Here is a 25,255-nt window from a genome sequence, read left to right on the forward strand (position 1 = left end):
AGTCTGGTGTTCTCTTACAGAGTAACATAATTAAACTGCTTTGGGGATTTTTTTTCCAAGAAAGTTTACTATGACGAGAGAGAGAGGGGAGAGACAAAGAGAGAGAGATAGAGGGCAAGAGAGAGAGAGATCCAAAATGAAAAATGGAGTTTGTAGCTGAGTTTTAAATAGCAATCTTTATTTGTTTGTATAACTATGCATTTATTTTAAGAGTCCCAGCCAAAATGGGAGTTTGGAAGACTAAGCATGAAGAGGAAGGATGAAACAGATGCAGTACACAGTTAAGATCAAAGAGCCCCATCAATTCATTGGGAGAGTCAAAATCCAGCTGAGCCTCAGAACCCTGTCTGCATAATAAGAAAGGTTGAGGAAAACATAAGGATTAAACAGATGAGCTGTCTCCTGCGGAGGCGTGGGAGGGAAGCCCCACTGAGACACTTGTAAAGACACTTTGGAAGAGCACACCTGCTCCTCCACCGGCAAACCTACTGGAGACCAGCCGGCCACAGTATTAAACTGCCAGTTTTAAGAGAAAGGAATGTATGTCCCGTGGATGTCTTTGTATTAGTCACGATGGTTTCAGTCCAGAGAAATGACAAATTAATAAATCACCTTCATTTTCCCAAGGTGACTTACCAAGTGCTTTCTTTTCAAAATCGAGGAAAAAAATAGGTAGTGCTAATTTGCCTACGTTGTGGAACAGTATTAGGGAGATGCCTCCCTTATGATCAAAGTATGTTTCCAGTGAATAATGTTTTCCTTGAATCAAGCTTGAATAATATCAGTAAATTATGTGAGTTCTGTTTTCCATTCTCAGGAAATTATCATTTTTAGTACCATGAAGTATACCCCAATTTTTATGAACACCATGCCAGGTTATACTCATTGCTATGCTAAATTATATCATTTGGTTCTGTATAGCAAGAATACAGCGCCGGCCTCAGATGCACTTAAGGTTCTGTGCCTGTGACAAATGTCACATTTATTCTAATGGTCGTGCCCCAGTGCTATGATGTAGCTAGTGATAAGAAATTATTCTAAACATAAAAACAATTTTCTTTTGAGAAAGCTAAGCAAGCTTGGCTTTTAGCAACACAGACCTACTTGGAGGGGGGATTGTATGGAGTTATAACATTAGATTTCAAATGAAATTTTAAAACTTTACCTTTTGTATGGGTTAACTTTCTCAAGCATTCTATGTAGAATGGTTTAAATATGTGATTCACAGACCCAAATATATGGTAAGCACTAGCTTTGGTTTTATTTACCTAAACAAGCAATCATAGAGTCTCTCAAGAGTAGAATAAGTGGCAAAACAACATGAAGTGGTTTCATGGGGTTGGAGTGTAGTCTTTGACCTGCTCCCTAGCAGTCTAATTACAGTCTCACTTACTCCTCAACCTACGCTTTTTTTTTTACAGTGTTGATTATGTGAAAGGCACTCTAAGGGATACAAATAATTACATGGGAACCATAAGGAACAACACTAAACCCTAAATGTCAAATGTATGCTGTAAATACATGCTATAGAAATGGACCACTGTCAGATGAAGAAATCATAATTTCCTGAGGTGTGATTTGATTTAGGTCATGAAGGATAATGTAGAGATAGAAGTAAAGGGGAGAGAAAGGGTTTCCCAGGGTTAAGTACACAGATAGAAGAATCTAGAATCAAAAGTGAGAGAGAGCACGTCATCCCATTAGGCTAGAGCAGTGGTCGGCAAACTGTGGCTCGCGAGCCTCCGCGGTTTGCCGCTCTGTTGACTAACGAGTTTGCCGACCACTGGGCTAGAGGACAGAGAAACATGCGTGATGTTAACACATAATTATGAGGAGTCTTTCTTTACTTATACATAAGCTGGTTTTCCCCAGTCTTTCTCAAGATGCAGTCTGAAGAAGCACCTGGCAATCCTACTAAAAACTAAGATGATCCAACCTACTCCAGACCTTGTGAATGATAATCTTCAGGGATGAGAACTGAGAAACTGGATTTCTTAACAAACTCACAAATTACAATATTATTTTAATCTCTTAGCAGCAACAAGGAACCTTAAAAGTATTTGGGGAGAGTGAACTGAAGGATATGTTAGAAAGACTTTGGGAAAGGAGGGTTGAGAGACATGAAGAAATGCTATGCAAGAAGTCCAAATCAGAATTTCTTATTTTAACCTGAGTGCTAATAATAATTACCTTTGTTCTAAATAAATATCAATATTTTTCTCTCAAAATTATAACCCAGAATTTTATCAGAATTTCCTATATATCAATAGTGCCTACCAAAATTATAATGCCTACCAAAATTGTAAATTCCCATACTCTTTAACAACAACAACAACAAAAAGTCTAGCTTAGAATATAACTACAGAAGTGCAAATACACACATGCAGATGCCCATAGAATGCTTAATCTACAGAAAAAAGGTGGAGACACTATATAAGAACATCAGTAAGAAAATAATTACATCAAGTACATGTCTTACAGAAAGCTATGCAGTTATAGTCACAAATTCTTAACTTATAATATATGGGAATGCTGAATATGAACACTTATTTTACATTTAAGTTTAATAGCAATTCATTTTCAAAATGACATCCAACAGATGCTATTTAAATTGCTAAATTTATAGTATGTAAAAGATGAAGCTTTTTTTCTACACCAACATAGCAATTTAAAAAATTTAAAAACTAATTTATGTATTTTTTAGAAGTCAGGAAATTTATTTTAACTCTTAAATATTATTTTAAAAAACAAACCCATAACTTCAACATGAAATTTTCTAGAGTTAAATATATATATATATATATATATATATATATATATATATATATATATATTTCCCAGCTTTTTCAATTTTTTAGCAATTGGTTTTAATCTGGGTTGTAGCTTCACTCCAATTTTAAGAAATATGAGAAGAAACGTAAAATATGAAATAGAGATGGTGTAAGTCACATTTTCATGTATTTAATAGTTCCAATGGGACACCTTTGCTGGCTATATATGCTACAGTGAAAGGAACAGCTTCCCCAAGTCTATTCAGATAGGAAATAATGAGGAGAAAACGACTGCAGTGTTTCATAGAGATGGATGGCAATTAGCAAGTCCCACTGTTCTTATTTTATTTAAATCATTTTTTAAGTTCATGTTTTATAAACAGTGAGACTAGTTAAGCAAACATGAAGATCTTAAGCAAAGTATCCTTTCCATAAATGTAAAGTTAGAAATTTTAATAAAATTTAAAATAATATTAAAAGGGTTTCTCTAGATACATGATTTTTTTAAAAAACACACACCAGTCAGCTATTGTTGAAATGGTTTTTCATCATTTAAGCATAAATATGTTAAAACTGAAGGTTTCATCTCTCCAGTGTATGGAGTTTTAGAAACCCTTTGAACCCAAGGGTACAGTCAGGTCCATACAGAGAACATTTAGGAAGGAACAAAAATAATTCACCAACAAGGAGCTAATTGAAGAGACAAAGTATACACTTGTGAAATAATTAGAAAATATTTTTAAAAGAATAGTGTTTCTATGTGTCAGACAATCATAGAATAAAAACAAAAGAGTGGGCCACCAAAATATCCTTAATAATTTCTCAAATCCTTAGGCAAGGTCATTTCCCCCCATAACTATACCTAACATGTAAGCATATATTCCAGAACATGTATAAATGTCTTCAGCTTCATCTATACTAATTTGTTTTTCTCCCCCCAATCCTACCCCAAGATTTATCACCTTATAGCTATGTAAGAACTGAAAATATTAGAGGTAAAATAGTAAAATCCCATGGTACATTTTAGTACCTTAACAACATTGCTTTCTATGATAACTTGTATTTCTTTCTGCTGTTAGGAAAACTTGTTTATTCATTTAACAAATACGGTACTATTGAGTTTCTAAGAGGTGCTAGGTACTATATTTGGTACAATGTTAGGCAACGAACAAATGGAAAAAGCCCCTAAACAGACAAAATCTGGTTTCCTTGTTTTAAAGGTTCCTCCTCCCTTCCCACCCCCACAAAAGTAATTCTATAATCTTCCCTAACAATGTTTCCTGGGTCCACCGTAACTATTTCAACTTCTTAAAATACTTAACCTTTGTTTCTTATTTCTCTAAAATAATAGCATGTATCCTTTACATATGTAAAGTTTATGACATGTGTGCATATTTTTCATTTCATACCTTTTAGATTATAAGGTAAAAGCTACTGGACAGCAAGGCAGAATGATAAAAAAATATATAACATTAGCTCTAGTTAAGGTCTACCTGTAAAAAGCTTAGAATGAATTTTAAATTGAGGCTACCTAAATCATATTAGAAACATAGACTGCTCCCCATAGACCACTTGATATTTCACATATAGTTGACCTTGATTATGATTTACTTTTGTCCTGACTTAATTGAAAAATGTCATTCATTATAAATACTATCATGCAACATGCCTAGGTTGTGCCGGGGGTTAATATCATAGCTTTAGGTTTGAAAACAATTACTATTAACTTATTAAAAGATATCATAAAACCAGGACTTGCAAAATCTTGAAATTGGTCTTAAATCTTCCCAGTGTTTGTGGAGCTGCAGAACAGAATGTTTCACTTTCTCTCTCAAAATACTTCTATTTCATCAGCAACAGATGAATTTATTAACTTTATTATTAATTCAAATGATTTTTTTATTTTTATAAGTCCAAGGTTGTCACACTGAGATCAGCTCTCTCCGTGTGTACCATAAAATATAATCAATCTCTATTATGGTCATGAAAATGGTATTTGTCACTTCGCTGAGAAAAAAAAATCAATATATCTTCCAAAGCTGAACAGGCATTTAATGCAACGAATTGAAGACTGTTAGAGAAATTTAGCTTACCAGGGATTTAGGACAAGCTAATCGAAATCCAGAAAATTCACAGTTGGCTTGCCAATGAAATATATAGATACGCTACAAAAATTAATATTTGGGCATTAGAATAACCTGTCATCTTCAATCTTGACAAGAAAATGGATTTGAACATCTCCAAGGGAGTCTCCATTTTAAAATGCAACTGTGAAATCCATACACCCCTAAAAATTCTTTAATATGGCTGATAAATAAGAAAGGCTTTATTCTCCTTTCATATAAAATTTACCTCTCCCAGGTAGAGAGACACTTTTAGAGATGCAAACTTGTAAAAAACTTTAAAGGTCAGAAACCTAGAGCAATAATTGTCATTGAAAATAAGTTGGCTCTGAGTTTTTGGGCTGTCAATGATTACAGTGGTTAACTACAGAGCAAAAATGGTGTCATGGGATTGGAGAATCCAAGGCACATCTGCCAGGCTCCCACTCAGAGAGGAGCCCTGACCCTGTTCTTCCAGATCCTGCCAACTCACCCTCAGCAAAAAGGAATCTTGCCCCCTGACAACCTTTTATCTACAGAATAACTCTTCTAGATTGAAAATTCTTTGTCTTGAGCTAAAATCTACTGTTTTGTTTTGTTTTGTTTTGTAGACTGCCACTCTTTGTTTTCAAGTCCTATATTTGGAGCAACCTAAAGTCAGTCTGTTGCCTTTCTGTTGGATCAGCCCCTTCAATGCTTGCGGTCATCTGTCCTTTGCTGCAGCCCTTTCCTCTTCTGAACATAACCTATCTAGTTGCTTTGCTCACTTCTACTAGCTCACCATTTACAGTGCTTATGGTTTCAAACGTTCATGGTCCTATCTTCCCAAGACACTGCAATTTACCACTGAAAAGAAACAAGAAAACAAGTGTGTTCAATAGGCATTAAACCTATGAGTCCTAATTGACTGTAGTTGGAAACTGCAATAGAAAAGTGAATCCCCACTTTCTTTTTCTTTCACAGCAGCATCATTGGATTTGTGTTGGGTTGAGCTTATGATTAATTAAAACAGAAGCTCTATGAAGGCAGGAATTCTTGTCTGTTTTGCTTACTGCTCCATTTCCAGTTCTGAGCCCACAGCAGTTCTGAGCACATAGTAGGTACTCAATAAATATTGGGCAAATTAATTGTAAGAATAAAGCAGTAATTTAAAGCAGATAGATCTTTGCTTATCTGCATTGTTGATAAGCCAGGTCCCTTCTAGTCTGTATTCATGAAACCAATTTTTTAAAAAATATATAAACAAAGAGCTTTGTACCTGCTGAATATTGCCTTGGTTAAGATCAAGCGGTTGCAATAGCTAAAACTATATCCAAATGAACAAAAATTTTCTGTAAAACAATGGTTCCTGTTAGCCAATGAGACTTAATGGATTCAAAGCCATTTTGTCTTCATCATATGCTCCAATTTACAACTACAAAGTAAACATTTCTCTATAGGTCAATTCATTCCAATTTTAATCCTGCTGTAATTAGTCATTTCATTTACTCTTCAAAATGACATTTATTTCCTACATGAAACAACTGAAACACAGCAGATTAATAACTTGCCCTGAGTCACACCATAAGTAAATTCCAGGGTCAGGAATGAAATTCAGGGACCTTAGGACCAAATTTTATATGTTTTCCACTATTCCACACTCTCCTTTTTAGAAAATTAAAAAAAAATAATAATGTAAAATGGAAAATAATGTCAAGAAATTTCTAAAGAGAAACACTTTGAAATAATTTGTATCTTCCTGGTAAAGAGGAGTACAATTTCCCAGAATTTATCATAAGTTCTCAGTAGAAATCTGTTCTCCTTTAAATACGTTCCCTTCTCTGCTCTATAGTTTCAAACAATTACAGATAAAAATTCTAAGAGAATTTCAACTTTGAAATTTATATCAAATTTTGAATTGTCATTCTTATAAAAGAAGAAGCTGGTTGATGTAGAAAACAATAATTAAAAAAAAAGTTTAGGAGAGGAGAAACAAGACTCAAATCATGGATTCCATGTGAATAAACCATGTGTGCATAATGACAAATCAACCATTAAATTCAACTTAGAAAAAACTGTGAATGAAAAATAATTCAACACATTCACTTGTTTGGTGGGAATGAGCCAAGGTAGACTAGGAATAAATTGAAAAATTTTTAAATTTGGATCATTTTTGTAAGTGTCACATAGAGTAAACACGTATGATAAATGTTTGTATCACCTACCAGGTTTCTGGAAGTAAGTCCCTATGTGACAAAAGATCAAGGCACTTTTGACCAATGAATTCAAGCACCTGCCAATTTAGTGAAAATATTTCTTTCAAATAGGCTAACTAATATTCTACTGATACAAACTGGATAAATCACTTGTTCAAATAATGGCATTATGATCATACAATGTACCAAGCTTTTCAACTATCTTGAAAATTCAATTTCTTATTTAATAAAAGCACATGATAATTCATCTTCATTTGCAACAAATCTGTGGATGTTCAATTCATTTTATGACTTGCTCAATTACAAAGTAAATAAGTGACTCATAGAAATCATTTATTAGTTGACAACAATGAAAACCAAAGATCTTATTTTCTGTCTGGGCTTAACCAGCCCTTCTCTGGTCTACATGAATGGGATTTTTAAATGACTTCATCTGTTGTTGGCACTGACAGAAAATGTTTCTCATAGAAGTTTAACTGTAACTCACTAAAATGACAAGAATAATTTCTGAAGTTACCAAACAGATCAAATTAATGAAATGTATTTCCTTATATCTAACATGGCAGATCACTCCATCTAAAGAGATAATTATACTAAATCTTCTGTAAATGTTTCCTCCATTGGAAGTCTCAGAATGTAAACATGCTTATGTTAACTGACCTATTCACTAATTAACTTATTCAACAAATCTTTATTGATCACCCACTATGTGTCAAACACTAGGTTAGATCATGGGAATTTGAAGAAATAAGGCACAAGATGGGTCAGTCTAGTAGGGAAGACATAAACATAAGTATAAAGTATCAATACAGTGCAGTAAAAATAGCATTACAGAGATTATTTAAGTTCACACATGTCACTGGTACTCAGAAATGTGAATATACTTGTTTCCAGAATATTCTGACCTCATTCAGTATTGGTGGTGGGGAGGGGAGATGGGAGGAGAGGGGGAAATGGCAGTAAAAGAAAGGGAAAGGAAGCCAGAGGAAGTGGAACCATCCTAATTGCCCATCTAAGAGGATTTATCCTATATGGCAGGCTCTCAGCCTGAATCTGGGAGGAAAGTACAGTGATTTTTACACTAATTACATGGAAGCCCTAAGATATAAAGTGACTTATTTTTATTTAAGTGGTTGAGAGCAGAACCATGCCAGCAAGTTTAGTTTCAGTCCCACTATGTCACACCCCAGAGAAAGTATTAATGAAAAAGCTTTTTCTACTTGGAGGTAGGCTTTAAAAATTGTCTATGACAGACAATTAAAGGGTTGACTTAAGACGCAAACAGAATAGAGGAACTCCAGTATCAGCTTACTCTTATAATGGAGTCTTTATAAATAAAATTTATAATTATCCCTTCTGAAAGGTCTAGATTGATTCTTCCTAGCTAGAGTATAAATGACAATTCAAGCAATGACAAAGATGGCTGTTGAGACAATAATGATGGGCTCCTGATTGAAATCCTAGTCAAAGGATGAACTTTCTGAGAATCACTTTACCACACAAACTCAAGAACATTAAGTCAGTGATTTGAGCTCTTTTCTACTTATGCCGCCTTATATAGTGATAAATCTAGTAAAGAGTAGCTGATTCCTGTCTAAATATTTGTCTTCTTTTAGAGCTCACAGAATAAATTAAGTCTTTGTGCCGAAACCTCCGATATTGTACTAAAAAATAAAAGCAATGTTATATGCCTTGATTATGTAATCTCTGCCTAATTTTACTACTTTCAACTTTTAGATTTTGCCCCACTGTCCTTCTGTCATACCCCTGGATCATTGTCTAATTCCAGGTAATTTAATTAAGAGATCTTCACTCATCTCTATCTCAAAAGCCTAGCACAGTGCCTAGGATATAGAGAGTAAATATTGAATTGAAAAATAGTTTTGATATAATCATGTTTTACATTAATCACTGAAAATTAATGATGGGAAAATCCAGACAAGGAAAGAAACTCATAATTATTTTCATTTTGATATGTCTATTACGTTGAACACAAAGACCACTTTTACAGTTAGCTAAATGGGTAAAAAGGAAGGAGATCCTAAAGTCATTTATAAAGTTATATTTGGACAATTAACAAGATAGCTTGGTAACTAATACATTCCTGTCCATTATATTATAATATAAAATCTTATGTGGTCATGTATGTTTATGTTTTTCAATCTATCTTCCTGACATATATTAGAATATAATGTACCATTAAATGCACTTATAATGGCTACTTTTATTAAAATAAATGGTTTTTCAATTATAAAAAGACTTCATATATACAGAAGTCGATACATATTGTAAATGGTTCACACCTCCATGTATTACATTGATTGTATATTTATCCACTTGGAAATACATTTAATAAACTGCTTTCTATATACCTGCATCTAATCATATCTTCTTTCCATTCTATCTAAAAATTCATAAAATCAAATTTTGATTCTTTTTATAATAAGAACTATATGGGTAGAAATTTTCTTAAATTCATTTTAAACACCCTGTCATGACAGGGTGATACCAAAATTTAAGTCCAGCTCTGAATTTTTTTTAGATTATACTAAAACCTCTAGAAGAATCTGTATGAAACAGAAGGCCCCTGTGCATTACCCACTTATCAATATGCATCACTTACTACATACATCTTGTTAGTTGATGGATAAGAAGAATAACAAGAGTTAGTAATACATGTTATTGTCACCATATATATTTAAGGTTTGCATGAAAGAAATCATTTGCAAGTCACAGTAAGAGGCCTGAAGTATTCATTGCTGCAGAAAGCAAGTGTTACTCTCAGTTAGTTTTCACTATAAGCTTTTTCAGTCTTTGTTGTCATACCCAAGCACCTGCTACACTATAGTAAGAGAAATCTACACACAGCCCTATGCAGCTGTCAAAGTTTGTTTCTACTTTTGTGGAAACTCATTCTTTGCAAGCAGTCATTCACTTAAGATTTGCATTCAGCACTGATTACCTGATTAGTAAGTTATATCCTTAACTCAAAATTGTTTCTGTGATTCTATGAGCATAATATAGAAGTTGCATATTAATATTTTTTAATTGCTGTGTGAATACCTTAAGGGAATTACATTGATTTTTGCCTTACACACTTCTAAATAATTTGTATCCATCTGACAACTACATTTCACCTATTCCAAAAAATATATAAATCCCAGAGAGAAAATGAGAACCTAGTATTTTCCAATTAAAACCTTTGATTGGGCCATCAACAGCAAAATGAAATAAAAGTGAGCTGAATCTAACATGAAGATTAAAATGAGAGGTTCTCAAACAGCAGTGACCAAGACCCCTAGGAAGGTAATCCTTCTTATAGTACTCCCTTTACCATTTCCTTCTCTAACAATAGAGTAAGTCTAAGCATCATTTTCCATGTTTCAAATGTTATAACTCATTGTGGCTATGAGTAAAATCACTCATTTTCCCTATGCTGATATTCTGGATATAAAACAAATTGAAGTCTGAAACCATATGTATTGGGATCTACAAGATATGGTAAAAATAAATCTGAAAACATATGGGACCCTTTGGACAAAGGTAATTTGTAATTTTTTTTCTAAGAACTTCTTTCTTCGCATTTCAAAAAAAATTACAATACTCAGATTTTTCCATTACTGGTAATATAAAAGTCAAGGCTAAAAGCTGAGGTTTTATGACAATACACCCTTTACAGTTGTGAGTGTTCAAAGCAGAGTTTATTCTTGTATTATTATTTCTCAATTATTGTATTGTTTTCCATATAAACAACTCTAAACCTACTTTTGCCCCATCCTGTATCATTTCCACACTTTTACAGATGTGAGCAAACAAACTGTGATAGACCAAGGGGCACATGCAAGCTGACCTCTGGAACATTTCTGAGTTGGCAGTAGCTCTTAGGTCTGTTGTCTCCTGGTAAGTGGTCTTCCACTGCTCTGAAATCCAGGGGTATAGACCCAATTCTTATATTCTGAGATTTAGCCAACAGATCTACCCTATTATGACATCCTATCTTAGCTCAACAACTTCTCCCACTCCATCCTATTTCTGGACTTCAACCTCTGCCCAATCTCAGCCTCTATTCACTCCTGGATAGCTTCCATGGGTGCTCCAGGTCCCAACTAAAACCTCACTTCCCGAGGAAACTATCTCAGACACACCCCAAGACTTAGCTAGATCTCCTTGTTAGTTACACCCACCATGCCCTCTACATACCCTGTTGTTGTCTCATATTTAACACTAGATGAACACCTGTCTCCCTGTCTGGAATAGAATAGGGAATGAGTGTTTTCATTCACTATAGTGTCTCCAATCCCTAGAAAAGCTGTACTGGCACATGAAAAGGCATGATGCCAAGTTCTTAGTTTTGTTTTTAAAAATAGTGTCTTAAGTGTATCAGTCTCTCTTAATAAATGAACAGTGACTGACATATTTTTAGCACTTACTATCAACTTCCTCAGATGTTCAGTTGTCTTTATTCATATTCAGAACTGCAGGATTCCGGATGGGTATTGAGCATGTGTCTGGACAAAAATAGGACTCTAGGATTTATCCTTAACACTTTTTTTTGTCATGTACAGGAATGTGCTACCTTCACACTTTTCGCTGACATTTACTGTAGTATTGGCACTCCTCATCAATGACCCTTAAATGCTGTGTGGCCCCATCCAAAATCTACTTAGTAGCCAAGGGTTGTGAGGCAGGCTAAATAAATCTCATAAATAGCAACTCTATATGTTCTGCTTATTAAGCCATTATCTCTCATTTATCTCCTGCAGACACTGCTACAGATGGATGTGGAGACGGCACCTGCTACAGACCATGTTTTCCTCTGGGAAACACATGTTTGCTGTTTTTCATGGCCATTCTACTCTAAGACTTGCTTTCAGAAATATTGAAGGAGCCGTCATTAAGCTAACTTACTCTGCCCAGCAAGAGGAAGCAGGTGCCAAGCATTTCTCTAGTCACTGTGGGAACTAACCAGAAATGTTGGCTGTGCTGGCTTTGTTATCATGTTTTTTCCCATTTCTTTAACCTACTTGGATGCAGCAGGAGAGAATATTAATTAATCAACACGACAATGAGCCTATCCTCTGGAGAGAAAGTGATATACTTGCAATATATTGGTATCTCTATTCTATCAAATAAGCTAATTTACAATGGTCCACATTTCTTGGTTATGTAGGTTATGAGAGGATAGGCCTTCAAATTATAGATGTGTTCCATCCAAAATTAATTGAATTCCTGCTGGTATATTTTGAAGACATTCTATTTAACGTTAGTGAGATAAAAAAAATGCAAAAATAGAGGCCCTGACTTTCAATACTTAACTGTGTTTTAGTATATTGCCAACCTGGGTATTATTCAAGGCCTTACTAGTAAATGTTGAAATCAAACCTATGGCTATAAGCCTTTTGTTAATGAAGAAAGAAACTGCCTTATCTTCATATCCCAACGGTCTAGAGCTGTTCTTTTCAAAGCATTTCCCGTGCATCGGTGCTGGTGCAGCAGTTTTGTTATTGGTCCCCCATAAGATAAGCCAGAAATCATGAGAAAGTGTTCAGACGCGTCTCCAGCAATGAGACAGAGGAATTTTATATTTGTTGAATGAAACAATAAAGGATAGAATTTCAGTTTTGTATATCTTTTTAAATTCTATTGTCCCCAGTAATTCAGTTTTATTCTATTTTATGAAAACATCAATACACAAAATGTAAATTGAGGGGGAAAGGTTCTTTTTGAGATTTAGAGCACTCAGAATGGCAGTGTGGCCTAATGCGCAGCACGTCAGGTCAACGTGGGTGGGATTCCAGCTCCTCCACTTAGAGCTATGGGGACAAATTATGTAAACCTTCTGTGTCCCCATTGCCTCATCTGTAAAATGAACAGAGTGCTGTCTATTTTTCCAGATTTTGGGAAAAATCCAGAAAACACTGCCTTTGGTGTCAAGGGGCCCTCATTTTCCTCAACTATAAAATGGACATAATCCCAGTGTTCAAAAGTTGTAAGGATTAGATAACTGGATAAGTCTGCCACTCTGTGCCTATTTGGTGTTTAGCAGAACTCCAAAGTTAGCAGTTATTAGTATTGAAAGTGTTTTGCACATAGTAGGTACTCAAAAACTACTAGCTTTTATTGTCTCTCACTTGTGTAGAGGACCCTGTAAATGTTATGCCTCAAGGTCTACACTTTTGAGTGACGTGGGGCAACTCAGCCTGATCATACAGAAGCTCTACAGGATCCTTTGAGAAGCTGCTTATAGATCTAGCCCATCATTGCTGGCCTCTTGTCTACTAGTGGACATTTCCCCTCATATTTTCATTTGAGAATATTCTCCTCTAGGCTGTCCTTGCATTAAAGGGGTCATCACACTGGCAGAGGAAAGTGACCATGATTAAAAGAAGCACACAATAGCTATTTCAGTAATGAGCAACGATTTCAGACAGAGATGATCCTATCTCTTTTTTCACAAACTACTAATATAATGTGTGCCTTCACTGCCCTCCCTTAAAAAATGTTGCTTGAGGAGGGAGGTGTTATGATGAGCAAAAAGAAGGCCAGAAAGCTTCTAATTACTTTTGAGTTTACAAAACACTGATTTGATTCTTACAACACCATGGCAGACCTTGCTATTCCAACTTCGTTGACAAACCCAGGCTGAGAAATTGTTTTTCCAAGCATAGACTGCTGGTGAAAGCATACCTTCAACTTGAACCTGATCCTTCAAACCCTCAAATCTGTGCACCAAAAAATAGAGGTGAAGTAGAGTTACATAAAAAAGAAGACCATTTCAGGAGAATGTCTCAGCATAATGGTTTGATGTGTGAAAACTTTAAATCATGAACACATGCCTTTGTAAAAGAAATACAATGGGAAACTAAAAATGAATATATGGATGAGATGTGGTTAGAAAAAATAATGGGTGTATATCCAAAAATAAAGAAGAGTATTAGGGAAAAAGGTTTAAAGGAATACAGGCATTCCTTTGTGGTCTCAGGCATAACTAGATCCAAAAACCCACAGACACAAATGGAAAAAAAAAGGGGGGGGGAGGGGGAAGCTGAGGATCGTTCCTAAATGGCCCCAGGCTTGGAGATGAAGGCAGCCTTTGAGGATGTCAGACAACCCCCAGGAGAGCCCCAGCAGGCACCTTTGGCAGTGGAACTAACCACACCCCTTGGCCTAGTTAACATTCCCACCTCGGGAGAGCTCCAGAAGGCAAGGGAGAGATCACCCCACAAACAAATGTCTCCAGCCGCTGCCAGATGTCTACCATCATATCAGCCCAGTATTTGATCTTTACAAGGACAACACCTCCAATGTTCTCAATCATCTAGTCCTCTGTGTAGATAAAATTTAGGTCCTTACTTAAAAGGAGGTCTTAGCAGGAAAGGGAAGATGAGAGGCAGGGTACTGGACTTTTGAAGGGAAAAGTAAAGAATGCACTTTATCAAAGAAACTGGCAATGCTGAAGGCGGATCTGTCCCTTCACAATTTTGCCTAACAGTAGCCATCATTCTTTGAATATGCATCCTATAGAAAAATTGTGTCTGGGGGTAGATGTGTATATGCACAGATACGTAATAAATAATAGTAACACTAAAGATTATTGCTAACATTTTTTGAACTTGTACCATAAACCAAGCACTGTGCTTTACACTCATTACTGCATTTAATCTTTATAGCATTACAACTGGGGTTGTATGTTACTTGCTTCATTTAATAACTAAAGAAGCAGGTTTAGATACTGATGTTTATACAGCTAGAAAGTGGTAGAGTAAAAACTCAAACTAGCCAATACAATTCCAAGTTAACCAGTACATTTGTGTCCTAAACTTAAGATGCAATGTTTCTATCATAACACACACACATCATATTTTAGGCTCTGCAGCAAAGAAGCCAGAGCCCCCTATCCGCTCAGTTTTTAATCTCCTGGATTAACACATACCAAGTACATGAAATTGGACTCTGAAGGAAAAAAATGCAGCATTTCATTGTCAGAAAAGATGGAAAACAAGGAGGGAAAGGTGAAAACAGAAGGTTATAAACATTAAGCATAGAGAGCTCTTGTCAAAATTAGAAATGGAAAATAAGAATTTTCTGTATCTCTACAAAACAATGAAAAGTAACCTTTAAAGCTTGAAGGAATTGCTTTAAGTTCAATAAAAATTTACAACTTTGATGAGACTTTCTGCTAAATTCTGAGAATGATCATATAAAATCCCTGGGCAAAAGAAAAAAGTGCACAGTATCAAGTTATTATGGTAATTTACAATTCACCTGTCTACTGCCAATTCATCAGTCTCACAACCTTGTATACGTCTACTCTGTGCTTTTTCAGAATTAAATAAAAGTGTCTGGGATATAAGATAGGATTGGAGGGAAGAGGTAAAATAGTGCCTGGCACATAGTAGAAGCTCAATAAATGTTCTCTGAATAAGTCATTAAAGGGCAAACATAGCACACTTGTCTCAAACACCAGATCTTCTCAAAGGTAAGGAACTTAAACTTTTTAAAATAATAAAACTATCATGATACATAATGGAACAGAATGTAAAGTATGAGTGAACATCTAATCTAAAACCCAAAGCTTCAAATTAAAAATGGACTTGCTTTGCCTGCTTAAGGCAACACCAACAGCCCCCAAACCCTTAGGGAGTCCTGTTCTCTCCTCTCCACCATTTTTATTACTTAGCTGAAACATTTGGACAAGCATATGCATATGAATATATGTACGCATGTATTTCTCCTAGATTATGGAACTCTGACCTTCCTATTTTAAAATGAACCTGTTTAAGGGAACTGTTCTTTTATGTCATGTTAGAGAGGAAAGGTACACCCTTCCTTTTAGATTACTAACAGATAGCATAGTGGGTCCCTCAGAACCAGAGCAGCTGAAGGGTAACTGATTCCTTCCTTTTCTCTTCTTCATGACAATTATGCTGTGATTCACATTTCAGACAATTATTTGAACCAAAACCAAAAGCAAGACATTTTATTCTCAGGCATTTTTTCATTTAACATATTAGAAAAAGAATCACAAAAATATCATTATCCTTGTTTCCTGTCCTTTTACTTCTTGCCCCAAACCAGGACTCTCCTGAGAAAGGGATTTTGAAAACCAGACAGCACCAACTAGACAAATGTTAGACTTCATGTTATTAGACGATCCAGCCATTCAATGCACTAAAGTGTGGTGGCGGTCAGCCGTGTCGGGTGTCGGAGAGAATCTGGGCATGTCCATGGCAGTGCTGAGCTGGTCAAACAGAGAAGTCCTTGGCAACTCTGAAATATTTTGAACTTATTGATCCAGAATCTATCTTTAGAAAATAAATGAGTATCACAGATTCCTCATGGACCCCAAGGGACATTTATAAATAAAAAAATCTTTGTGAACTTGAGGCCAAAGTGGTTACAGAATTGATCTGCTTGCTAACACAGAAGGGACCTTACACTGTTGAAAAGATTCCAGGTCCAGTCATGGTGCAGGCATCCATGAGGCTTTTAATCATTTCTATGCTGTTGTTTATTTTTGCTAAAACTTCAAAAACAGTTATTTTAGCTTTTCATTCCACCCTCTGTTAACTTTAGATCTAACCTGTTAAGATATATCCATAGACTAGTCGTAGAACATAAAGCAGAACAAACTAGGGTATACTCCAGAGTAGGAAGATGAACATGAAGGCTCTAAACCCAGTGAGAAAGAGACTTGGTGAAATTTAGTTCAATATATGGCATGCAGGAACTAGCTGAGGAATATTTAGGATATATCTATAAAATGAGCTATGATGTTATCACTCTAATCTGACACATCACAACAATTTAGTTTTCCCATCTTAAATGTATATTACATTTATCCCTCCTAAGTGACTCTTGTATAGTCCTCGTAAGCTTCCTAAAAATATATCCAATATGAATGCAAACTGATATTATTCATCCCAATTTCACCACTTGCAAGATAATGCCCCCAAGGAGACAATTCCACAGTCCGCTGCTGACAGAGAAAGACTGACACCTAAGCTCTCATTGCAAGGACATGAGAAAAAGGCATCCGACAGGACAGGGTGACAGGTCAAAAGGTCAAGGACCAATGTAATGATATGCTTTAGGATATTTGCTTGATTAAATGAGCTTCATAAACTACTTAAGGAGGTTTATACTTACCACTTATGAGAGAGTAATCAAATTAACAGAACACAGTGAAATCAATTCTCAATGTCTTGTTTTAATAGAAGTAAACGGTAGTATTTAACTGGGTTGTTTGAGGAACTCCAACAATACCTATATTTTATGAGCATTTTCACCCTGCATGTTTAGTTTCTGCTAACTCAGAAGTTGTTATTAAAACTATTTGGAATTCTTCCACCACATTGTATTTAGGCAGTGGCAGAAAGTAGCCCAACAACATGCTGGGTAGAAGGAGACATGCATTTGGGTGGACAAAAGCCACCATAGTTAATCCTCGAAAGTGAAATTTCGGCATCCTATCATCAAGAGTTGCTGGGCATTTGATTAAATACCCCAGGCATTTGGTCCTCAACCTATTTTCATTTCTCCCCCCAACTGGCAAACAAGAGAAATTAGACCAAGAACCTGAAGAAACAAAGTGTGTACTTTAATACAGAAATGCTTTTACCTGCCATGCCTGCTGTGATCCAAATGGGCTGGGCTTTCACAACCTTAGTCAACTTAACTCCCAGCTGGAGGCTCTGGAAAATGTAGCCATGCAGTCTTATTGCTCAGTTTCTGTTCTTCCACTGTCAGCTGGAATACAAGAGAGAGTCAAAGGGAAACAAAAGAGAGATGGACCCAGAAAGGACCTGGAGGATGGTGACAAAGCAAATGAAGAAAGTGGTAATGAATCCAAGACATCGTGCTGGCCCAGTGTGGCATCCTAGACCACTTTCACATGGAGGATAATTATGCTTCAATTAATTGTCACGTTTCCCTGCAGATTCATGATATTTTACGAACTATACATTATCTAGAAGAAATCCGTCTTGGCAACATTTTAGGCAATGCCATGTGATGTGCTTAACCTGAAGAGAGAAGAGCTATTATCATGCTACTCAGATATGGATAAAGCATATTTTACATATTGTGGGAGACTTTGATACAAAGATAAACGGTGTTGAAAACACTAATATTTGGGGAATACAAAAGAATATCTGACCACTTTGATGGAGAGGTACCAAATAACAAGTGGTAGATATTTAATATCCTTATATTGTGTCTACAGACACATGGGACTTCCCCTATGTCCAGTTCCTTTGTAATCTCTTCATTGTATTTTGTACATTATTTCTTCTCATGCAGATATTATATTTTACAACAGTAAATAAAAGGCTGTCCCTTACCACCAAATCTATATTTCCCATTTTAACTGGAGAGCACTTGAAAGTATGCCATTGTTTTTGGTTTGTTCACATTTAAGAATTCACACATCAACAGTTAAACCTTATCAAAAGTTAGAGAATAGTATGCCTTTCCCTCCCATAACAATTATAATGTACATAATTTATTTTTATTTAAATATGTGTGTGCTTAATGAGTCATAATTTTCTAAGCTGGAAAGGATGAAACATAATAAAAATAATGTAATGAATACATAAAGAAAATCCATTAAATAATTTGGCTTTAAATGTCTCAAATTGGTCACAGTTTAGACAATGTACATGAAGTTTTATTTTATAGGTTCATGTGTCAAATTGATAAATGAAAACTTTCTTGGGGCTGGGATAATGACAAATAAAATCAAATGTAATCTCATTTAATGGGACAGGGCAAAATCTCACCTCATCAGATGGTACATTCAGAATGTTTCATTTTTCTTTGTTGTTTTATTACTAATGCAGTAGCAGCATTCAAATAGTCTTTCTTATAGGACATTGTGTTCTAGATAATCAGCGTTAGGGTATTAACTAGATGATCCAAAGTTAGAGTATACTTGTAAACAATTGTTATTGTTGTCGATTCAGCCAGTCTGAAAATTTAGGATAAGAAAAAAAGAGTAAGAATTTTCCACTGGGTAGCAATAAAAAAAATAATATTAAGGTAATTTTATGTATTACCATGAACTTGCTAGCATATTTTAATTTCTCAGAATCAATTTTTGATCCCACAAAATATCAAAACTTAAATTATATCTACCCCCAGACATAGGAAACTGGTTATTTGGTAATTTTCTACATTGAGACCTGAATTATCTTTCTCGATCACATAACTCTGCTCAAATTCATTATAAAAATGACCAATTTACCACCTCACTTAACATGAGAGAGACAATACTACAGAATGTGGATCTCAGGGTAGAACAACCAAATGCTACCTGGGGACAGATGAACGTGCTAGAGCGTGTATGAGTGACTTAAATTGTTCCAATTATTCTTTTACTTATAAAACGATTTCTATAATCCCCATTATGAGTTCCAAACACATACACTTTGAAGTGAGAGCCATTAGCATACGTCATTTCCTACTTCCAGAAGCCAACGCACAATAAATCTCTTACCTTGTAGAGACGGAGCAGCAGAGGGCTCATAATAGAATGAGTGATGCATAAAATGTTCTGCAGCTCACTTCCCCTGGGATTTATCCTTCCAGACCTAGGAACACCGCCTGCCTGCGTGGATGGAATGCTAAGCAATGCGGCAAAACAACCAATGCATTAGGTATAGCTTTTCAACTTTGCAGAATCTAGAAGAAACTGTAAAATAAGTAACAAATAAGCAAGTATGTGTCTAAACATTTGGGCACAAATTAGCTGGAAAAACGCATTGTTTAAATAAGGAAGATGAGAGGTGGGCTCGTATTTTTAAGTATGAATGTGTAAATAATATGCTTTTTCTTAGAAGCTGAAGGTCTATTGCATTCTTGGTTGTTGTTTTAAGAGAGAGACTGTTTTATAGTGTATAACACAATTACTCCACAAAGAAATCACTGGCTCTGAATTACAGTTGAAATGTTGGTCAAATAGTTCATTTTTTCCCCTTCAGAAGCACTCAAAGGAATAAAGAAAAGAAGTAAATCTAAAAGAAACATATGAAAAACATTTATTTGCTCAAGTGTTCATTCAATTTCCTCATTTATTTTCTTGAAAAAAAATTGTCACTAATTTTTTGAAGGCATTGTTTCAAATCAGACTTGTCTTTAAGTCTAAGTTTAGCCTCCATTCCTTGTGTCATATTTCTTCAGGCATGAGAAGGAAAATCAATGCCCCCACTCACCTTGGGAAGAATTTCACTGCTATGTGTCCATGGTTCTATGGGACCCAATAATCCATGGCCCAGCATTGATTTTTCTATGACACCTGTAGAAACAGCCTCTCCTTCCTTTCTAACAAAATATAGCAACAAAAATTGTGTAGTTTCTGAATGAATTAAACAGAGGCTTTTAAGTAAAACTTCATCCTGTAAGGAAATGTGGTTTACATTTTCTGAAAAAAAAGATACCTTTGCTTGCTTTATCTGAGCCATTTAACAACCTTTTAAAGATAATGTGAATATATATTTTTAAAGATAACTTGAATGATGTTTTCTTCGGTACTTTGTAGCTAACTCATATATTACCAATAGTATTTATGTTTCTACATAAATTGACAAGTTGTAAATAAAGCCTATCAAACTTCAATTTCTAATTTTAAAATATGTCAAAAACAAACCTCTTTTTGACTATGAAAAAAAAATACAATCGTGTCTTTAAAGTCTAAAGTTTTGATGAAATAGAGGGCCAGCCAGGCAGTAGAGTAAAGCAAATCCTAGGCGAGAGGTTAGGTTAGCGTTTCAGGGGTATTTTATAGCATTAAAGGAGTTGGGAGAACAGGCAAAAGCCACCAACCTTTCCACTTTCCTTGACAAATATAAATGCAAAAGAAAACTTTAAAAAACCACACCAAAAGTCATGGTTCCAGCATTCTTCACACACCTGATTTAAACCTCAAAGACATTTGTTTCACCCTGCGCAGACTTCTCTGGGCATGTCTGCATGTGTTCCCTGCAGCCATTCTGCACTGAGTGGAGACACTACAGTTGTCAACCCACTCCGTCACCACTCCATCAGCCTGAGAATCTGCAAAATAAAAATGCAGTGTTAAAAAAAGTCCTTTCACGTTAGCTTTTCCTAGTAAAGTCCAAGAGAAGAAAACACAAAGCAGATTGCTTCCCACAATATCTGTGACATCTTGGTTAAAAGTGACAAGGCCATGTGGCACTCTGACAGGTGTAGTGTTAAGACCTGACAGATGTAAGCCTGCAAGAACAACCTCCCTGTCACAGATATTTAAGCTTAGGGTAAAACTTTGATTTGATAGACCCTTGATTAGCTTGTGCAACTGTGAGTGCTACTGCCTTTCAAGTTCATTACAAATGATGCTGTTCTTCATATTACTGCCAATTTAACTCCCGTTCTGCTAAAAGGAAGGCATTTAAACTGCTCATCAAACCTGTGCACATTTTTGAGTTAAAGACTTAGATCAATCCAAACTTCAGCTCTCAGGGGAGAAGTTCCATTGTTTATCAGGCCATGTCTACACTGGCTGAGCAAAGCGCTCTGTTCAGATGGAGAAGCGCCTTTGGCAGCTAGAGTCCACATAGCTGACCCATGGATGCTCGGTGTTACGTCTCCCCCTAATCACGCAAGTGCAATGAAATTACTAAGCATTTGATGACAATGACCCATGATGACAAAGAAAAAGCATGACATGATTGCAGTTCTAATTTATTTGCATGGTAGTCATTTGGAATGTAATTCAAAGGACCTATAAATATAAGAAGAATGCTTCCACTTTACAGGCAAGGGTGAATATGGGCATTGAAATAGTTGATAACTCAAAATTTGGTTTAACCCATGTCATATTTCTTCTCAACAGAACAGTGGTGGCACAATTTTAAAATCTAATACTTTTTCCTAACTGGTCTAAGTTAAGCTTATGACTCTAATTTTATATTTATGGGAGAAAAATCCCCAAAGTTTCAATAATTGAGAAGAGGATTTCGATCTCACAAAAAATGGGTTAAAATGATCATCAATATTTTGAAGGAAATATTTATATTCTTCCCACTTGCACCATCAAGACTGAGTAACAACTGCGGGTGCAATGCCCTCCAATCATCTTGAATGTGAGATCCTTTCAGAATTCTAGAAGAAAAAGAGGTTTAGCAGAAATGTTCTACTAGCAGCTATGAAATTATAGGCTTCTCACTTCTTCCACCCAAACACACTCAAACCCTGTGAAATAACGGGTTCAACACTAATCACCTCTGGAATTTCGCCAGGCTTCCTCACCTCTGAGCAGGCAGAGTTGGATCAAATTGCCTTGAAGGAAGAAAGCCTGTCTCACCCCCATGGATGCCCTCAGAAGGTGTCAGAGAGAATCCATTCCAATGACTTGCAGGAAGTAGGGTGGAAGACTTAAATGTGTGGGAATCTATCAGAACTGTGCTTCATGAGCTATGATTTACCAAAATCACCCCACCATAAAGTTGCTATGTCAAACTCCAAATCCCAGTTTCCCTGATAACTTGGACCTTGCAGGCAGAATTATCTTCCTTTTTTTTTTGTTTTTTTTTGTTTGCCACTCCCATCTTCACATTTTCAGGATAGTGGTCAGGCTGTTTCTATTTTATAATTGTTCAATTAAGATGCTAAATCCTCTTTTTTTTGCTGGGAGCAAAATTCCTCCTTTAGACTGAGTCCTATTAGTTGAATAACTTATAAATTACCACTTAGACTCAAACCAAAAGAAATCTAGGTGATCTAAGAACTGCTTTACTTAGCAAAGTCTAAAATAAATCGAGTCTATTATTTTCTCTTTCTATATAAAAGCCCTGAGAATATCTAAATATAAAACCTCTGTCGCTATCTTTGCCATAAAATGTTTGAGGGCCTCACGATGGGGACGATCATGATGGTGAAGATCATGATGGTGAAGATACAGCAAACCCCCGTGGGGCCCTAACTGTATACCAAGAGGTGCTCTAAATGCTTTATTGGCTTGAACTCATTTAATCCCCATGACAACCCTATAAGGTAGGTCCTATTATCTTTACAGAACAGAGTCACAGAGGCAGCAAGGAACTTGCCCCAGATCATATGGCAGGAAGTAGAAGAGCCAGGATTTGAATCCAGGCAGTTTAGCTTCAGAGTCTACTCTCTCACGTTGCTTCTTTTCCCCTTGCTTGGTTGCGGCAACCCGAACCATGCCATCATCGATGGAGATCCGTATCAGAAAGTGGTTTCTTTAGATTTCCTCTTTCTTTCCTATGTGAGTGGAATTAATGTGCAAGAGACTACATTTTACCGTCTGACCTGTTCTGACTCCTAGGCCCATTTTCCTGCTATCTACTTGGCATTTTCTTTCACATTGAGCCATCATCTCCTTCTCTCAGAATAAGTTAGATGCAGTCAGAAGCAAAATTAATTCTCACTGATCGTCATTTCAAAAGAGCATTTATTCCTCTAAAACTTAAATTCTGGAAGATGCTCACTGAATGTGGAAAACATAAAATAAGAAAGAAATAGCAAGAATAAAAGTGATTAAACAGGGCCTCTGAGTAGAGCATGTACCTAATTGTTGCCTCACGGAATTGGGCCTCCTGAGGTCACACCCTGATACCACCTTTTGCAAGTTGGACCAGTTATTTTATCTCTCTATGAACTTACTTTTCTCATCTGTAAAATGGGATTAAGAATAGGTCTACCTCTCAGGGTTTTGAGGATCAAATCCATTTAAAATGCTTAACCCACTACATGGTCCATAATGAGCATTCAATAAATGTATGCTGTTGCTATTACTATACATTTAGCTTGTATGAGACTAGCCTCTAGCTACAACTGAGCACTAACAATCAAAATTTTTACTCATTTTGGTGTGAAAGTATTAATACAGATTTTAGGAAAATCAATTGTGGTCACAGGAAATCCTCTCCACCCAGGGATAATTTGGTTTTAAAAATTTACTGCAATATATCTCCATATATAATTTCATTCCCCTTTATTATGTGATGCACAGGCAGATCACAGAATCCATCAAACTACCTGAAAAGTCATCAGAGCTCATACTGTTGTTGGACACTCACCTCAAGGGCCAGTAGATGTTTCTATAAAGGTTAGGTTTTAACTAACATAACAGGATTACTTGCTCAATCTTCTAAATGACATTATCCAGATTTCTGCACAGAGTTACTGAAGTGAAATTGACCTGGGCAGCAATTTTAACGATTTTCAGATTCCACTGTAGTAAAACTATCTCCCCATCTGTCCATGTATTCAGCTTGCTTGTTTCTTTCTTTCTTTTTTTCCCCCTCCCTTCCCTTCTTTATTTTTTAAAAAATTAGGCTTATGCTTAAGTCCCAACTCTTTGAGGCCACACAGGCTACTAGGCAGAAATGACTGCCCAGAAATTTCCATCACTAAGAGGAAATAATGCAAGTACTAGAAGGAAATGATCGCTGAATGCCCACTTGCATCGAGCTACTTGGTAAGTATTATATGAAGAAAAAGGAAAAGATTAAAACCTTTTTTTCCTTTCAGTTCTAAAATGGGCACAATGTCGGTGGAGAGAGCAAGTAGCCTGCAGGCCAGCAGGAGAATCAGAGAAGTTATTTGAGGTAAAGCTCACTCTTTTGCCTGGATATTCCCAGGATGCACTGAACTGCCTTTTTGTGGTCCAGATGCCCCAGGACTTAGGAGCCACTTGCTGGTCCCCAAGCAGCTGGCAGTGAGGAGGAGAACTTTTGCCTCACTTCCCAGTGCCTTCCCAGATGGCATATTCTTTGGCAATCCCCGGGGGAAGGAAGTATTGATGTATAAAGCAGTACCCTAATCAAAAATTAAAATTTTGAATCAAAGGGTCAGTGCAGCCTCATCTGGCATAAAGAGAATATGCAGGAAATGGAATGGTGAGACAAAGCATGCAAGGTGTCGATTTGAATCCTACATCTGCCCCCATGGAAGTGTCAATGTTCAGAGGGCACAAACTTATAAGCTTACAGACCAGCAGATTTTCATTCTAAAATAAGATCTTAGCAATAATCAGCCTCTGGTTTTTTTGATGAGCATGGCGTGCCCCAGAAATGCTTATCTGCCCAAAGTATCGTCGGGTGTGGAGCAGTTTTAGGATTAGAACACATGGAAGCAGAAGGTGGTTGGAAAGCTAGATAAAAAATAAACTTATTGATAGCAATTTAATTATTGGAAGGAAAAT

The sequence above is a fragment of the Cnephaeus nilssonii genome (genome assembly GCF_951640355.1).
Source record: "Cnephaeus nilssonii genome assembly, chromosome: 6".
NCBI lineage: Eukaryota > Metazoa > Chordata > Mammalia > Chiroptera > Vespertilionidae > Cnephaeus > Cnephaeus nilssonii.